At 37.5% G+C, this 18,522-nt stretch overlaps 1 protein-coding gene across 2 annotated transcripts in view; it reads left to right on the plus strand.

Moving 5' to 3' along the window:
* PIG-S (phosphatidylinositol glycan anchor biosynthesis class S) overlaps window positions 1–18,522 on the plus strand; it is a 345,368-nt gene that overhangs the window by 131,255 nt on the left and 195,591 nt on the right. The gene's annotated exons all lie outside the window — the stretch shown is intronic.

The following is an 18,522-nucleotide window of genomic DNA, read 5'->3' on the forward strand; positions in this document are numbered from 1 at the left end:
AATAACCTTTGCCCACCAGTTCATAGTCTTGTATTTTTTGGCACTGCAAGGGTGCCAAATGGGATGACCTCAGTGACTTCTATTCCTCCTTCCCATGGTCCAATTACTGCTTCAGTTCTTCTAATCCAAACACCTGCTCAACTGAATAACAGAAATCATCCTCACAGGAATGAAGGCTTTCATCCCTTATTCCACTCCAAATTCTCAGCCACCATCTAAACCTTGGTTCTCAAAAAAAGTGTGCCAATGCTGTAAAAGAAAAACCTTTGTTACCATAAATGGCTCAAGACCAAAACTTCAGCTGCCCATACTGCAGCTCTCAACAGTTGTAAAAGAATCATCACCGAGTCAGACTTTGAACGGGACAACTGCTGCAAACTCACCTTCTGCCCAAATGGCATTCGCTCTTCTGGTCTTTGGTTAGGGCAATTAGGCTTAGCTTCTGCCCACCAAGGTTTCCACCACCCTCATCCAGATGGTACTGTAGTCACCTTACCTAAAGACAATACTTACTGGCATCACTCTTCTCTTCCAATTCCTGCATTGATGACCTGGGCAAAGTTCCCTCCACTCTACAAAGAACGGCTCCCTTCATGTCACCCATAGTCTTCCAACAAGAAGAAATCCAAAGAATCCTTAATAACCTAGACACAAACAAAGCATCTGCTCCTGATGGTATCTCACCTATTTTGTTAAAACAATTGTGCCCCAGAACTAACACTTATCCTGTATTAGCTCATCAGTCTATCCTATTCAACTAGCATTTACCTTGCAACATGGACACAGGTCAACATCCAACCAATCCCAAAGAAAGGTGATAAAAGTCAACCAGCAAACTGCCATCCAATTGCTCTCACTTTAGTTCTCTCTAAATTATGGAGAAGGTCATCAACAACCAACTGTTGAACCACCTAGAGTAATACCAAATAATCATTGACTAGCAGTGTGGATTCCGCCACTCACGATCTACACCTGACCTTCTTGCTTTCACCACCTACTCTACACCACAAGACTTCTCCATGGACTCAAGCCATGGAGAAGTTTGGCAAAAGTCACGTGGTTACCCTCAACATTTCAAAGGAATTCGATCGGGTTTTGCACAGGGACCTACTTACTAAACTGCCATCCTATGGTCTGCCTTTCTTACTCTGCAACTGGATTGCCAACTTTCTCACTGGTTGCTCACTACGTGTCATGGATGGTTTACTCTCCTCAGATTTCTCCACAAATGCAGGAGTATCCCAGGGTTCTGTTCTTTCACCTACTCTCTTCCTCTTGTATATAAATGACCTGCTCTCTCAGGCTTCCATCCTATCCCTAGTTTTGCCGATAACAGTACACTCCATTCCTCCTTTTCATTCGACAGACCTTGTAGTGCTGAGGTACCATGACCAGTGACCTGAACTCAGATCTCCTAGCTATCCCAGTGGGACAACCTTGTATAATGCCACCAAAACTCAGTCCTGTCTGATCTCATAAGAAAAAACTCGCATCCCTCCCCTTTACTTTCAGTAATATCCAAACACAATCAGATTTCTCTTTTTGGACCGAACTGCACCTCTGATCTTGGCACAACCACATACGAATTATAACTTCTGCCGAAAAACTTGGTGTACTTTTTTTTGTAGAAGATTCTACTTCATACCTTCACAGCTGCTAACTCTATACAAAGCCCAAATTCGCCCAGCCATGGAATATTGCTCCCATATTTGGGGTTATGCACCAAAATCCTCTCTAAGATTGTTCGATTCTGCTAATTAATGAGCCCTCTCTCACATACCCACTTCAATCCCTCTCTCCCACAGACATTCAGTTTCTGCCTTTTGTTCCTCTTCTACAGATACTTTCATGGATAGTACTCTGCTGAATTGGCCACTATTATTCTTCCACTCTCCTCCAAAATCATTAAAACAAGAGCCCTGCTAACTAACACCCTTTTACAGTCCATCTTGAAACTTGCCAAACCAACTTAACTGCTGCCTCCTTCATCCCATATACTACTTCTGTCCTTTGGAACAGTCCCCCACCACTCCGTCTTTCCCAAAGATTACAATGCTCAGCTGTTCAAGCAAAATGTGAACTGATTCCTCCTTTCTTGTCCTCAGATTCTTCTTGCCAGCACACGGCACTAATGTGCTATAGGTCTTGTGGCCTTTCGTGTGTGGATCATATATATATATATATATATTTATTAAAAAATATTGAATGAAAAAAAAAAAAAAAATATATATATATATATATATATATAAGAATACCAAAGAGACATTTCCTGCAACAGAACCAGGGCCAGCGCTCTCTCTAGCCATGTTCTCTTCTCTATCAACTCGAATGAAGACCGCCAACACCTCGTAGACTGGCCACAAACTTCTAATATCCATGTATGCCTATTATGAACTTGAAAGAAGAATAATTGAATCTTGAGAAATATCGCTTGATTCATCTCATATTAATAACAGCCTTAGCTACAATATTTCTGATGCACATATTGCCGCTGTCCAATACTGGCGCACTCGTGTCAGCTCACGCACGTAGTCGTTTTCAGTTGGAACTCAAGCACGCATTTCTGTTTTTAAATGTACTTGTGTGTTTTATACTAGATCTGTTAATGTATTTTATCATGTCTCTGTTATTTTTTATTTAATTCTTTGCCTGTGATACCTGAATAAGTTGAATTTCAACGAAACTAGTCGTATCTTAACATTAAACTCTTCTTTCTCGGTATAGAGTCATTTAAATTCATTTTTATATACATTATCTACTGAGTAAATTATGATCAATAATATCAATTTTCCTGATGACGAGGAGGTATATTTGCTCATCAAAGATTATCAGAAAAATCTCAGATCCATTGGATTATTCATTAACAGACTAATATTTCTCAAAAGATGTAAGTTCCATTCTATTATTCCCAGTTTTCTTAATTTTAAGGAATCCATTGCAACCGCCAGAGCTCAAAAGAATTTTCCACAGAGCTAAATTAGAGCTTTTGTCCGAACGGATTTTTGATACCAAACGTAGTCTGGCTATTTATTTTTCTAAGAAGACCGCTCTTGAAGTCCATTTATCTACTTCTCTAGACTCTTCATCTTGGAACAATTTAAAAGATATTAGCGCTCTAAAAGCTTCTAAAGTCCAGAATACTCCTAAAATTAATCTCATCAGAAAATTTAATTCTCTAAAATGTATGCAGAATCATTGCACTTCCAATCTTAATTCTGCCTATTTAAAAAAAGTTGTAATAAATAATTCTTCCCATCCGCTTTCAATGGCTGAAGAAAGTGTACTTGCTAACAGTCTCAATTTTGTTATAGCTCCTACTTCAATACCTAAAGAACTATTCTTAATGAAGATAGAAAAAAAGCTGCATCCTTATTACCAATCCAAGAGGCTAATCTTCTTCGTATGGAAGCTATTTTCACCATAAATCATGCAAGACCGCCTTCTGATAACATTTCTCATTCTGAGAGATCAGCTATTAAAAGTTTGAGATACAATAATGATATCATTATTCTCCCTGCAGACAAAGGGAATGCTACTGTCATCTTAAATAGATCAGATTACCATAACAAAATTTTGGAACTACTAAACGCTGACACTTACTCTGAACTAAATAGTGATCCTACAAAAGAACTACACAATAGGACCAACAATTTACTGAAAATCACCTCAGAGTTAACAAGAAACATCTTTCCCTTAGGTCGATTCATCCTCTAATCCCTAGATTATATGGACTCTCTAAGATCCATAAATTAAACTCCCCTACTTACAACCTTTCTAAATACCTCGTATCCTTTTTAAAAAACCTTTGTGGTACTTTGTTTTCTCATGTAAAAAATTCAACTGATTTTGTCTCCAAAATAAAAGACATCAGATTTAATGGCAACTTTTGATATTGTTTCCCTCATCACGAATGTACCTAATCAAGAAGCTCTAAACCTTCTCCAGAAGAAACTATCCAAAAATTTTTTTTCATTACTTTCTCACTGTGTGAACTCAGGATTTTAACATTAGAACTTGCTTCACTACGTCCCTAAACTTCGCTCCATACTAAGTAGACCTAAACTGAAACATCTTCCTACTCGGTATGCAGAGTCTACAAGATTTTGTGTGATTGTAGCAAACCATACTACGGCCAGACAGCTAAATCCATCCTTTTTCGCATGGAAGAACACCAAAGAGACATTTCCTACAACAGAACCAGGGCCAGCGCTCTCTCTAGCCACGTTCTCTTCTCTATCAACTTGGATGAAGACCGCCAACACCTCGTAGACTGGCCACAAACTTCTAATATCCATGTGTGCCTATTATGAACTTGAAAGAAGAATAATTGAATCTTGAGAAATATCGCTTGATTCATCTCATATTAATAACAGCCTTAGCTATAATATTTCTGATGCACATATTGCCACTGTCCAATACTGGCGCAGTCGTGTCAGCTCACGCACGTAGTCAACTTCAGCTGGAACTTAAGCACGCATTCCTGTTTTTAAATGTACTTGTGTGTTTTATACTAGATCTGTTAATGTATTTTTATCATGTCTCTGTTATTTTTTATTTAATTCTTTGCCTGTGATACCTGAAGAAGTTGTTCAACGAAACTAGTCGTATCTTAACATTAAACTTTTCTTTCTCGGTATAGAGTCATTTAAATTCATTTAAACACACACACACACACACACGCAGCTATCCCTTGATTAATGCACCCCCAATTAGTGAGTCATTTTTTTTTCGATACAGAAATTCGATTAGTGCACCTATATACATCTTAAAAATAAATGTTACAGATTTAAATAATTTTCGATTTATACATTTTTTATGGCTAAGTATTTTAAAAAATCACTCACTAGGATGAAATAATTTAGTTATCAAACAAAGAACAGAGAGTGTACAATACATTCATAGAGCGTAGATGATATCACTTGTTGTTATTTATCTATTTATGTGATCTGGAAGACCCTTGTCAGATCCTTCAACTCGCCAGAACTGAATTATAGTGCCAACTATAGAACGTTCCTAAATAACAACAAGTGATATCATCCACGCTCTATGAATGTATTGTATGCGCTCTGTTCTTTGTTTAATATAATTAAAATCGGTTGATTTATAGTTTGAATTATAGTTTGTAACAGTTTTTTACTTTTTAGTGCCGTACATCAGTTATGTACCCTGAAGATGCCAACAGACTTAGTTGGTGAAACTAGTTGGTATAACTTAGTTGTTATTATATGCACTTGATCAATATAATCCCAATAAAAGTATTTCCAGAGCTTTTTGATCAAGAAAATTAAACGTTTTTTTAACATGAATAGAATCCATGGAGAAACCAAAAGAAAGGTATGCCGTTTTGAAATCCTTAAATGTAAAAGAGCCAAACTACTAAATCACCTCAGTTTTTTGAAAAGATGTAGAGATAACAAGATTATTCCAAAGATTCTATTTTTAAAAGACCAATTCTATTCAAGACGAGCAAAACATATTTATTTTAAAACATCTTTGGCACTTCTACGTGAACGGATATAGCATACCAGATTTCTTTTAAGCCAAATAGATTTAGACTGTTATCAGATTTATGACGATATTTCTAGTACTTTAGATCAAGACATATGGTCGCATTTGGACAGAATGGTCACTACTAGCTATGATAAAGCCTTTACAACAAGCAAACGAAACCAAATCAAAAAATTTAACGATCTTTATACAAAACGTTTTAAGTCAAAACCTTCTCTACCAGACAGCAAAGTTATTTTTAATTTATCGGATCATGTATTAACAAAACCAGAGATCAATATACTTAAAAGAGGGTTCAGTTTTGCGATAACACCTCATAATGTCCCTAAAGCGGATATCATTTGTAATATAGAAAAGGCAGTCTCGTCGTTATTACCCGAACCCATAGCTAATGATATTAGATTAAAAAGTAGTATCATCCTGTCATCTTCCAGAACTCCTAACAAAACATCACTACTCTGGAAAAAAGAACATTGTATAGTTTGAAGAAAAAGACATTATCATATTGAAGGCAGATAAGGGAAATTCAACAGTGATTTTAAAACCAGTGATTACGAAGATAAGATTAACAGCTTATTGTCGGATACATCAACCTACCGTGTCCTAGTCACAGACCCAACACTAAAGAACCACAATGATACCAATGATTTAATATGTCATATGGAGAACTGGTCTATAGACTTAAAACGTAGATTGAAATCCATGCATCCACTAACACCAAGACTATATGGCGCTCCTAAGGTACACAAAAATGGAACACCACTACGCCCAATTGTGGATGGAATCAATTCGCTAACTTATCTGTTATCTAAACACCTGGCAAGCCTCCTCAAACCTCACATCCATAATTCGGAGACTTATATACGAAATTCACAACATTTCGTTGAGAAACTGAACAACATCTCTATCTCCAATACGGATTTACTCGCCAGCCTGGATGTTACATCTCTATTCACTGACATCCCTGTGGAGGAAGTCATCAACATTTTAGGAAGTTTGCTCCCACAAGACATTACTTCTCTGTTCCGTCATTGTTTAACATCAAACTTTTTCTTATGGAATAAAACCATATATCAACAATTGACTGGCCTTGCAATGGGTAGCCCCCTCTCTCTCCTTCTTGTGCTGATCTCTTTATGGAGGATTTTGAAAGTAAAATCTTAACTCAAACAGACCGCATTATGGTGGAGATACGTGGATGATATCTTTATTGTTTAGAACCACACAAAAAAGGACCTATTCGACTTTCTTAACAAAATCAACTCTCTACATCACACAATCAAATTCACTTTAGAACTTGAAGAAGATAACCAATTATCGTTTCTGGATCGTACACTTTAATTAAGAAGCTTCCGAATGGTGGTATCAACCTCTCAGTTTACCGCAAACCTACCAATACAGGACGTTATTTACATTTCACTTCCTCACACCACGTTTCTCAGAAACTTAGTATTGTACACATGTTGAAGAACCGTGCCTCTCTCCTTACAACAGATCAACAAGACCTCCAGGAAGAACTATCCCTGATATCCACCAACCTTACCATGAATGGATTTCCTCGAAGACTCGTCCACAAGATACTTTTCTTTGAACCCCGACAAAGACAACAAGATGATGTACATTATATTTCTACCATCGTCATTCCATATTTAGGGACAGTTTCCAATAAGATTGCTAGACTCCTTAGACCACATAAAATAAGAGTGGCCTTTAAACCCACAGAAACTATTAGACAATTCTTAAGATCTCCAAAAAGATAGCCATCCTTTCTCCAAATATGCTGGGGTTTATAACATACCATGCTCATGTGGCTTGAATTACATCGACCAAACTTCAAGGAGCCTTGAAATTAGGCAAAAAGAACACATAGGTGACATCAATAATAACAGAGAAGAAAAATCAGGGTTAGCTTTTCATTACTCAAGAACGAACCATACCGTAGAGTGGGATAGAAGCACAATTCCTTCCATGGAGGAGGACTTCTGCTCCCGAATTTTTAAGGAGGCCACAAGTTGCCTATGATCTGGAAGACCTTCAGATCCTTGAACTCGCCAGAACTGAATTATAGTGCCAACTATAGAACGTTCCTAAATAACAACAAGTGATATTATCCACGTTCTATGAACGTATTGTACGCACTCTGTTCTCTGTTTAATATAATTGGAATCGGTTGATTATAGTTTGTAACAGTTTTTTACTTTTTAGTGCCTTACATCAGTTATGTACCCTGAAGATGCCAACAGATTTAGTTGGTGAAACTAGTTGGTATAACTTAGTTGTTATTATATGCACTTTCATTATATGATCAATATAATCCCAATAAAAGTATTTCCAGAGCTTTTTGGTCAAGAAAAGTAAACGTTTTTTTTAACATTTTACAGAGTTATTTTTTAATGGCATACTACGCTATTTACCTGTACACTATGTTCCAAATTTACTGACAAAATTTTTGTTGTGTGCTTTTCATAGCATTTTGCTGATCATATCTCGTGCAATTGTTTTTCATACTTTTTTATTTTAAATTATTTTCCTAACCTTTAATCATGAGTAAAAGAATTAATGAGCAAAAAACAGAAGTGTGAAAATGATTCGAAAAGTAATCTGATTGGAAGAAAAACTTGAAATAATAAAGGAAAATGAACAAGGTGCGTCCAGAGCATAGATAGGACAAGAACACAAAAATGGGTGAATTAACTGCTGAATACTAAGAGAAAGGTAAGACTGCTTGAAGTTCATCATGCATGCACTGAAAATCAAAGTATTATAATGATTGAATTAGAGAGACTTCTTTTTACATGGATCGAAGATTGTAACCAAAAATGGATCCTGCTAAACACTGGCCTTATTAAATCAAAAGCATTGTCTCTTTGTAACCTGGAAAGACAGGGCTATCAATGATGGAAAAGACGATTTCCACGTTATTGCTGGGTGATTTGAGCATTTCGAAAAGAGAAATAGCCTACATAATATTCTAATCACAGGCAAAGCTGCAAGTGCAGATAAGGAGATATCCAGAGATTTTGAAGAAAATTATGTAAGAAGGGGACTATTGTCCCCTTCTTAATGTCGATGAAACTGACCTTTTTTTGGAAGTGAATACTTTCCAAGACTTTTCTAGCCAAATCAGAGAAATCTCAGCCTGGTTATAAAGTTGCAAAGTCGAACGAAATTACTGCAAGCCATTTGGAAACACATTCTTCCACATTGTGCAAATAATTTTAGAGGCTTTTCAAATAAATCTAAGTTAATTAAATCTCAATCTGAGAAGTTGAGTGATTCTGACCATCTAAATTTAGATGCACAGCGGGAAGATCCTGAAGAATATGAAGAAAATTTAATCACTGACATGCCCAAAGAGGTTTCACAGAAACAGTTTGAAATTAGTTTTCGTATAATCGAAGTTTTTAAGCAGCAATGCTTAGAGACTGACCCTGGTGAAGAGAGAACCAGTAAAATTTGCAGAAGAGGCAATAGGGCCATACTGTCAGTTGTATGAAAAAAAGAAACAGAATGCCCGCCAAGCTACATTAGCTCAATTCTTTGTTAAGAAGCAGAATAATAAAATTATATTCTGAATATGTTTTATTGTCTTTCAGCTTCATGGTTTTCCTTTAACTAGGCCCTGAGACATACCCTAATTATTTTATAAAAAGAAAAATTAAGGGTCAAAAAAAGAAATCTGAGGAATGAATTATACATTTTCCCATAGGTTATTATATTCGATTAGTGCATTTTCAATTAATGTGTCTTTTAAAGAATGCATTAAGCACATTATTATTATTATTCAGGCCTCCATGGAGTCAAAAGACTCGTCGTGGGAGGTCCTTCCTAAGAACATAAAGTCTGTCAAGACTCATCGAGGGGAGGTTTCCCCTAAGAAACACAGTCTATCATACCACTCCTTAAACTCATTGACTGTTCTCACCCTCACCACTCTATCAGGCACGGCTCAACCACCCTCCATGCAAAGAAACCACTCCTCACCCTCTTGCTCACAGTTTCCTTGCATAACTTCCAGGGATGGCCTCTTGTCATCACTCCTTCCTGCTGTTCAACCAAGTGAAAGAACTCCCCAGTGTCAACCCTGTAACCACCTCTCAACAGTTTAAAAGTCTCAATCATATCACCTCTCCTTCTTCAATCCGCCAAACTCTGCAGTCCACATTCCCTCTGCCGATTCTCATAACTATCCTTGTACAGTCCTGAGACCATCTTTGTCATCCGTCTTTATATCTTTTCCACAGTTAATTTATCCCCTTCAAATCCTGGGGACCAAATCTGAGAACAATAATCCAAGTGTGGTCTGATCAGAGACTTATACAACGGAATGATAACCCTCTTATCTCTGCAGGTCAGTGTCCTTCTCATAATTGCAGCAATCCTCTGCGTTACCTTCACCACCTTTGCAATATGTCCCCTAAACTTTGTTAAGAAGCAGAATAATAAAATTATATTCTGAATATGTTTTATTGTCTTTCAGCTTCATGGTTTTCCTTTAACTAGGCCCTGAGACATACCCTAATTATTTTATAAAAAGAAAAATTAAGGGTCAAAAAAAGAAATCTGAGGAATGAATTATACATTTTCCCATAGGTTATTATATTCGATTAGTGCATTTTCAATTAATGTGTCTTGTCATCACTCCTTCCCGCTGTTCAACCAAGTGAAAGAACTCCCCAGTGTCAACCCTGTAACCACCTCTCAACAGTTTAAAAGTCTCAATCATATCACCTCTCCTTCTTCAATCCGCCAAACTCTGCAGTCCACATTCCCTCTGCCGATTCTCATAACTATCCTTGTACAGTCCTGAGACCATCTTTGTCATCCGTCTTTATATCTTTTCCACAGTTAATTTATCCCCTTCAAATCCTGGGGACCAAATCTGAGAACAATAATCCAAGTGTGGTCTGATCAGAGACTTATACAACGGAATGATAACCCTCTTATCTCTGCAGGTCAGTGTCCTTCTCATAATTGCAGCAATCCTCTGCGTTACCTTCACCACCTTTGCAATATGTCCCCTAAACTTCAGGTTTCTATCAATCATCAACCCCAGATCTCTTGTCTCCCCAACTTCCTCCAGTATAACTCCTCCCATAGAGTATGTAGCATCCCATCGATGTTTCCCAAACCTCAAGACCTTACATTTTGCTGCATTAAACTGACACCCCCATTCATTTGCCCATCTATCCATCTTATTCAAATCCTCTTGCAGGGCTACCACATCTGCACTATTACTAATAACCCTTCCCAGCTTCGCATCATCCGCAAACAACTGAATATCCCCTTGCAATCCACTTGCAATGTCATTGATATAAAAGTTAAACAATATAGGTCCTAGTACTGAGCCCTGTGGGACCCCACTTGTAACCTTCTGTCTCCTTGAAACTGCTCCACCATACACAACTCTCTGATACTAATCGGACAGCCAATCCTGAATCCAGTTGACCAATCTGACATCCAGACCCATGTGCTGCAACTTAGCTATCAGTTTATCATGTGGCACCCCTGTCAAATGCCTTTGCTAAGTCTAAGAAAATTGCAGTATATGCCTTTCTCTCATCAAATGTTCTTGTAACTTTATTATAAAAGGCTAGCATATTGCTAAAACAAGAGCGCCCTTTCACAAATCCATGTTGACTCTCACAGATAACATTACTCTCATCTGCCCAGTGCTGTATACGGTCCCTCACTACGTTCTCCAAGATCTTAACAACTACTGATGACACACAGACTGGTCTATAATTAGACACGTCCAGTCTGTTACCACCCTTATGCAATGGCGCCACCTTCCTTCCATTCCCTGGGCACCTTTGCCGAAGCCAGACTTTCATTGAAAAGCCAGGTTAAAGGCACTGTCAGTTCCCTAGCACATTCTCTCAAAACTCATGGTGAAATACCATCCAGTCCCAAGGCTTTATTGACATCCAGAGTTCTCATTATCTGAACACTCTCCTCCTGTACCTCTAAACCTTGAACCTGCCCTATCCCTCTAGCATTAAAACTGACATCTTTAGGATGAAATACTCTAATAAAGTGTTCATTGAACAATTCCACTATGTCCCCTGCATCAGTCACTCTATTCCCATTTTTATCCCACAATATCATTCTTCCCCAGTCATTTCTCCTCCTACTGGCCACATAGCTAAAAAATTTCCTAGGATTTCCTTTGGATCTTAGGGCCAATCTCCTCTCATATTCCAGTTTCGCTTTTCTTACCACACTAGTCACTCTTCTAGCCCGTGTCTTATATTCTTCACTCATCCTCTCTTCACCTGTCTCCATATATCTCTTCCATAGCCTCTTTTTCACATGCAATTCCTGTTTAATATTGTTTGTCATCCACTTTACTCCAAATTGTGTCCTCTTCTTCGCTCGTGGTATACAACTTACCATTGCTGCTAACAAATATTCTTTCACAATTTCCCACGCACTAACGATATCCCGGCCTTCCAATTCCTCCATCCATGAAACTTTCCGAAGTTGACGTCTAAAACTATTATAATCACCTGCATTATAATTCCACATAAGTTCCCGTCTCTTTGATACTCCTGCATGTCTATTCATTTTCCAAGTCAAAACCATATGGTCACTCTCTCTCCAACTAGTGGGAGAGATGTCATCTCAGTTATTATCAACTCTTCTGATGCTATAACCAAATCTAAAACTCTTGAACCTCTTGTTCCCTCTATTACATGTTGCCTAAGACATTTGTCCCTCAAGAATTCTAAAAATTCCATTCCCCTATTGCTACATGCATCTTCCTCTCTCCAATTTATACTACTGTAGTTAAAATCTCCCATAACAATAATTCTTCTTGCACTTGCCAAACTTAGCTGTCTAAACATCTCCTGGTCCCCATCCTCCGTGCTCCTGGGTCTGTAGCAACACGCCACTAAATATCCTGTCTTGCCTACCTCTACCTCACACCATATGCTCTCAAAATCATTTGTCTCACTTCCTTCCAAAGCCTCTACTCTTAGAGGACATAGGTCATCACTTATCATAAGCAGTACCCCACCACCACGCTTTCCCCTCCTATCCTCACGAAAAATGCTATACCCAGTGACTTCTATTCCTGTTATTATATCCCCTTCTGTCAACCACGTCTCAGTGATCCCAATAATTTTTGGCCAGGCTGATGCTATCTGCACCACCAATTCCTCTCCCTTATTCCGGATACTCCTGTCATTAGTATAAAGCATATAAATGCCATCCATTGTTTCTATACCCAGCATTATCCCTTCTAGACTCCACTAGGCTCAGTGTTACCTGACATCATCCTCCCTGGGACACACTGACTCGTTCAGAACAGCAATCTCTCCAGATGCCTACATCCTTCCTCATTCAAATGTAAACGGTCTCTCGCATACAATTCCTCTCATTCCTCAAATGCACTCCAAGCATCCACATATACCAGTCCTCTCTTGTCACACATTCTTGCTATTATGCCATTCATTATCATACCAAGGCAACACACACTATCTTTCCTCTCTGTTTCTTATTTCGTACCACCTCAAGCAAGAATCTCATATCTCTTGCTGCCCTATTTACATCACCACCACTCAAATCATTTGTTCCCACAATCAAAATCATCTCATCCACCCTTTCACCTCTCTTAATTGCCATAGCCACCCTTTCTGTTGTTCCTCCTGGCAAGAGGGATTGTTGTATATATATATATATATATATATATATATATATATATATATATATATATATATGTGTGTGTGTGTGTGTGTAAATTGACTGGAAAATCTTCCAACCACCTTTCAAAAATTTAACTTCATTGTGATACCATTCCAAAAAGTTTAGCTGCCCCATGTTTCTGGGATCATTAAGCATTTTTGGTTCCAATCTTGCATACAATTTACAATACTGTAAGCATTCCATGATGATTTTGTGTAGAATAGAATGGGAAATGTGTACTTAACTCAAAAATGGTAAATTTTCTATTTTCTTTAATCTTCTCATTCACCTGATCAAGCAGATTGGCAGTGATTTATGTTGGATGGCCACTTCATTCTTCATCCTGTGGATTCATCCTTTCTTCATCAGACATCCTCTCACCATTCCCTCACTTAAAGCATTTTTTTCCATACACTTCGCAAACTTGCCTGTAAATTTCGACTAGGAAAACATTTTTGGCATTTAAAAATTTTATCACTGATCATATTTCAGAACTCGTGGAATTTTTGAGTTTTTTACTCATTTAATGACACAAGAGCAAACTTATAAACACAGACTGAAAACTGGTAATATGTCCATTTTATATCACTGATCATATCTCAGAACTCATGGGATTTTTGAGTTTTTTACTCATTTAATGACATAAGAGCAAACTTATAAACACAGACTGAAAACTGGTAATATGTCCATTTTATATCAGGTCATCACAAAAGTAATGTCACTTTTTTATACTGTACTTGTTCAAACATGTCTCAGCTTGTCTAAACATGAATTTTTAAATCTTTATAAGTACTGCTATGCTAAGGCAGCCTCATTCTAAGGAATTCCACCTTGCAAGAATATCATACATGGGTTATTGTTTAAATAACCCTTTATTATTGTGAAGGTAAATGAAGAGCAGATTAGGCAAATCATGCTTTCTGAGTTGAAGAAAGGCAACAATGCTGCTAGCACTGTAAAAAAAAAAAAAGAAAATGTGCAAGAAGTCTGTGGTGATAATGTCCAAAAGTGCCATCAGTGATTCCAAAAATTTTGACATGGGGACTTTAGCTTGAAAGACCCCCTCGCTCTGGGTGCCCTCTCTCTCTCTCGATTAATTATATGCTGGAAGCCGCTATTGTAAGAAATGGCAATGTAACTGTTGAAGATTAGCAAAAGATCTTAATTCATAGTCATTGACCAACAATCGCCATTTGCAAGAACTTGGAATGGTGTCTAGGCTCGGCAAGTGGGTTCTTCACGAACTGACGAACAACAGTTTATCAGTTCATTAGAAGAAAGAGCATCAACATCTGCACTGCTCTTCATTCTCGAGAGGTTGTCTAAACAATCTGTTTTTGAGTTATGTAGTCAACTGGTGTTGAAAAACGGATACATTACAAGAATGTTAAGTGCAAAGCAGTGGTTCATTCATGGGAATAGGCTATAGTTTTGGCTAAAGCTTTGTTAAGGATCAGTGGATAAGGCTGGTATTATACACTTTGAACTCTTACTACAAAACCAAAGAATCGCAGCTGAAGTATACTGTGAACAACTTGATCAATTGAATGAAAAACTGAAAGAAAAGAGTTGTTCTCCTGTCATTCAAGAGTGTTGTTTTTCACCATGATAACGCACGCCCTCATAATGAAGGAATCGCCTGTACCAAGATTGAGGAACTTGGCTGGGAAAAGCTTTTACATCCTGCATATTCTCCTGATCTTGCACCTTCAAATTACCACTTATTTCGAAGTTTGCAATATTTCATTAATGAAAAACAATATGATACATTAGAGGCACTGAAATTGAGCCTATGTAACTTCTTTGCCTCCAAATCTCATGAATTCTATAGAAATAGCATTATAAAGCTTTCACAACTTTGGAAGGGCATTGTTGATTCAAATGGAGAATATATATACTTGATTAAATTAACAAGTGATTTATCTTTTATATCCTTTCAAAACTTAATGCTGAAAATGACATTACTTTTGGGATGATCTGATACTTCTTGACTCCTGTGAATCACTTGCATAGATGCATTCTCACTCCTGCGAGTAGGCATGATCAAAACTTAGTTTCTGGATGTGCCTCTTACTTGAGTGATATTAAGGATGATTTGAGAGGGAATAAGATAGATAGGGCTAAACGGCCCTAAAAGTTAGATAGGGATAAACGGCCTCGCCTACTCCCTATATGGAAATAAAAAAGTGTTAGCTTTTTTGAGAGGGAATATCCCATTTTTCTGCTAATGATGTTAAATTTGGCAGGGCAGTTAGTATATAAAAGTAATGTTGATATTACCTGCAGAATGATTTAAATCGAGACTGACAGTATGGCTAAAAAGTTAGAAGCTGTGCATTACATCGATGGCACAGTACTACAAGAATCGACAAGGATTTGGGAGTGATGGTGAATTGCTGCTTGCTAGCTTAGGAGTCAAAGCTAGATAATTGGAAGAAACAAGAAACTTTTTGTAGGGAATGATGCAGTGTGAAATTGTGTATTCAAGGAACTTTATTCAAAAACCTCTTATATACTGATTTTACTGGTAAACAAAATTCACTAAAAATACTTATGGGTAAATAGAGAAATTTTCATATTTTTAATTTTGAAATAATATTTTTTGTATATTACTGAATATTGTCACCTCAAAGGTTTTTGTAAAGGAACAGAAAAATAAGTGTAAGATTGATTGTGTCTAAAGAAACCTCTTAGTCACCGATAATTCGACAGATTAAGGTATTAAAAATGACCTGGGGCAACTGCAACCTCGAGGGTCAACAGTGCATGAGGGTTTCCTGTCTGAACTCAGTGATCGAGAAGGGTGGCGGGTGCAGACCACCAAAGCCAAGGGGCGATGATGTAAGCGAACCCCAAGATCATTGGAGCCAGATAAATAGCAGGTTGCGATGGCGAGAAAGGGAGTTCAGTGCGGCGATTCAGTTTAGTTCCTGGGAGGGCAATTCGTGGAGTTCGAGTTCGTCTGGTCCCATTCCTGGGTCAGAGAGAAGTTTCGAGGTCACATGGGATTACGACCTAAAAGTTACGATGTATGCTACAGCAGCGGAGTTTTGCTAACATCTTGGGAGATAATTTGTAATCACCATCGGAGACCTGTGTTCCAGATAGAAAATTGCCGAGGGGCCAACGCAACTAAGATATGCTGTTTTAGAAGAAATTAGATGCCGATGTTCTGTGCCGGCACGTTCCTGATGTTCGCTGATATTAAAGAAGAATTTCATAAGCCCTAGAAGAGTTACCCGAGTCAATGCTAAAATCGAACGATAACAGAAGGAGATGATTTCATGGATCATTCAGAAAAGTACAGACTTCTGTTCAAGTAAGATCTTTCCATTGCTTAACTAGAGAAAGAGATTGTGATGGTGATTTAATTAAGGGACTTGTTTTATAGTGATACTTGAGGACTTTAGGCCTTATGTTGATAGTTGAGATATTTTATTTTATATGAGAGAAAGTCTGGTTAAAAATTTAAGGTGAAACATCGTGTATTCAATGTTATAGCTATTGCCTAAGCCTGCAGAATGTTATGTAAGATTAAACTGAGTATAACCAAGTTTAACAAGAGAAAATTATAGACACGTGGTCTTACTAGAATTGAATATGATGAGTAATTAAATTGTAGACATAGTCATTAGTTGTAATTTGAAGCATAGAAGCTAATTTACTTAGAACTTAAAATTGACCCATTGTACATTTCATTGATGTTAAATAAATTGTTTTCTTGTTTAAATAACTTGCCTGATTTCTGAGTCCAATGCACTACTCATTAAACTCAAATCTGTGTGAGCTAGGTAGATATTGTAACGACTGCATAACAGAATTTAAGTTCCTAGATTTAATTAGAATTAAGAGAGAGAGGTTCCATGTGTTTTATTGTGTGTTATTCATGCTCAAAAACTGTCTCACAATGGTCGAATGATGAGATGGTGCATTATCGTGCAAAAGTGACCAGCTGCCTGCATCATGATATTCATGCGTATGCAACGAATTCTCGCTATTAATTGCTTCAAAAATTCAAGATAAAACTCGCCATTGACCGTTTGACCAGGCGGAACGAATTCTTTGTGAATAGTTCCCTTGGAATCATAGAAACAAATCAGCATTGTCTTTACTTTGGACTTCTCCGAGCGACTTTTTTTCAGATGCCCCTCTTCTGGTGGTCTCCACTCAGCACTCTGGCGCTTTGTTTCGGGCTCATACTCAAAACACACGTTTAGTCACTAGTAATGATCCTTTCAAGGAAGTTTGATTCCTTATGAGTTTCAAAATATTCTTGATAGTTTGAAATGAGGTCCTTGCAGTGTTCAATTCAATACATTTTTTTGTCATTGGTCAACTTGTGGGGAAAAAATCACGAATTCAATTTACGAAGGCCCAAATTCAGTCAAAATGTTGTGCACAGTCGATTTTGGAAGCCCCAATTCATCTTCAGTCACTCTCACGTACAATTTAGAGTTTTCTTTGATGAAATCATGCACTTTATGGATGTTAACTTAGCTCAGTCCAGTTTTTGGACTGCCCGGCTTTTCATCGTCCTCAAGCATCTCACGACCACTTTGAAATCGCTTAAACCACTTGTAAACTTGAGTACGGGATAAGTATTCATCACTGTATTCTTTTTTGAAGCATTTAATGCGTTTCAGTAAAACGTTTACCAAGTTGAACACAAAAGTCAATCGCAGCTCTCTGTTTGAAACTCATTTTTTGACCTTTCTTTTAGGCTTGCACGGTGATCCGAATGCATTTTTGGAAATTATGGAGACAACTACCGTGTTTGAATAAAAACTTTAGTTTACTATTACTAAAATTTTACAATTCGACGTTTCGACCTTTATGTCAAGGTCATCTTCTGGAGCGTACAAATATACACAGGAAACAAGCTATACTACAATCATACTGGTTCATTAAAGACACTGACTAACCGCTACCACAATTGTTGGCCTGACCTCTGGTAAAAAAAAAAAAAAATTATACATCAACGCTAGAGTCCTATTATTTGTGTTGTCTACTATATACATATATTAACATCATTCCAGCCAGTTGGAGTGGAATGGTTTCTAATAATAGCAGATTGGCTAGAGTCCTGACTTATGTTGAATCTTTCAAATTAGGTTGGCTGAATGTGTGCCATTCAGATCCTTGGAATTTTCATACCATCTTTATTGTTGATATTTGGGTGGTTTATCAGGATTTCGCAGGATTCTTTAAATTTTCTTTCGTACCATGTCTTTGTGCGGTGTAAGGAGCAGGTGCTTTTCCAGTTGATTTGGTGTAAGGTGTCGAGTGCGTGGTCTGAGAGGCCTGCTTCACCATAATGGTTATATT

This window comes from Typopeltis vanoorti, chromosome 22 (genome assembly GCF_054136105.1).
Source record: "Typopeltis vanoorti isolate ZY-2024b chromosome 22, IOZ_Tvanoo_1.0, whole genome shotgun sequence".
Taxonomy (NCBI): domain Eukaryota; kingdom Metazoa; phylum Arthropoda; class Arachnida; order Uropygi; family Thelyphonidae; genus Typopeltis; species Typopeltis vanoorti.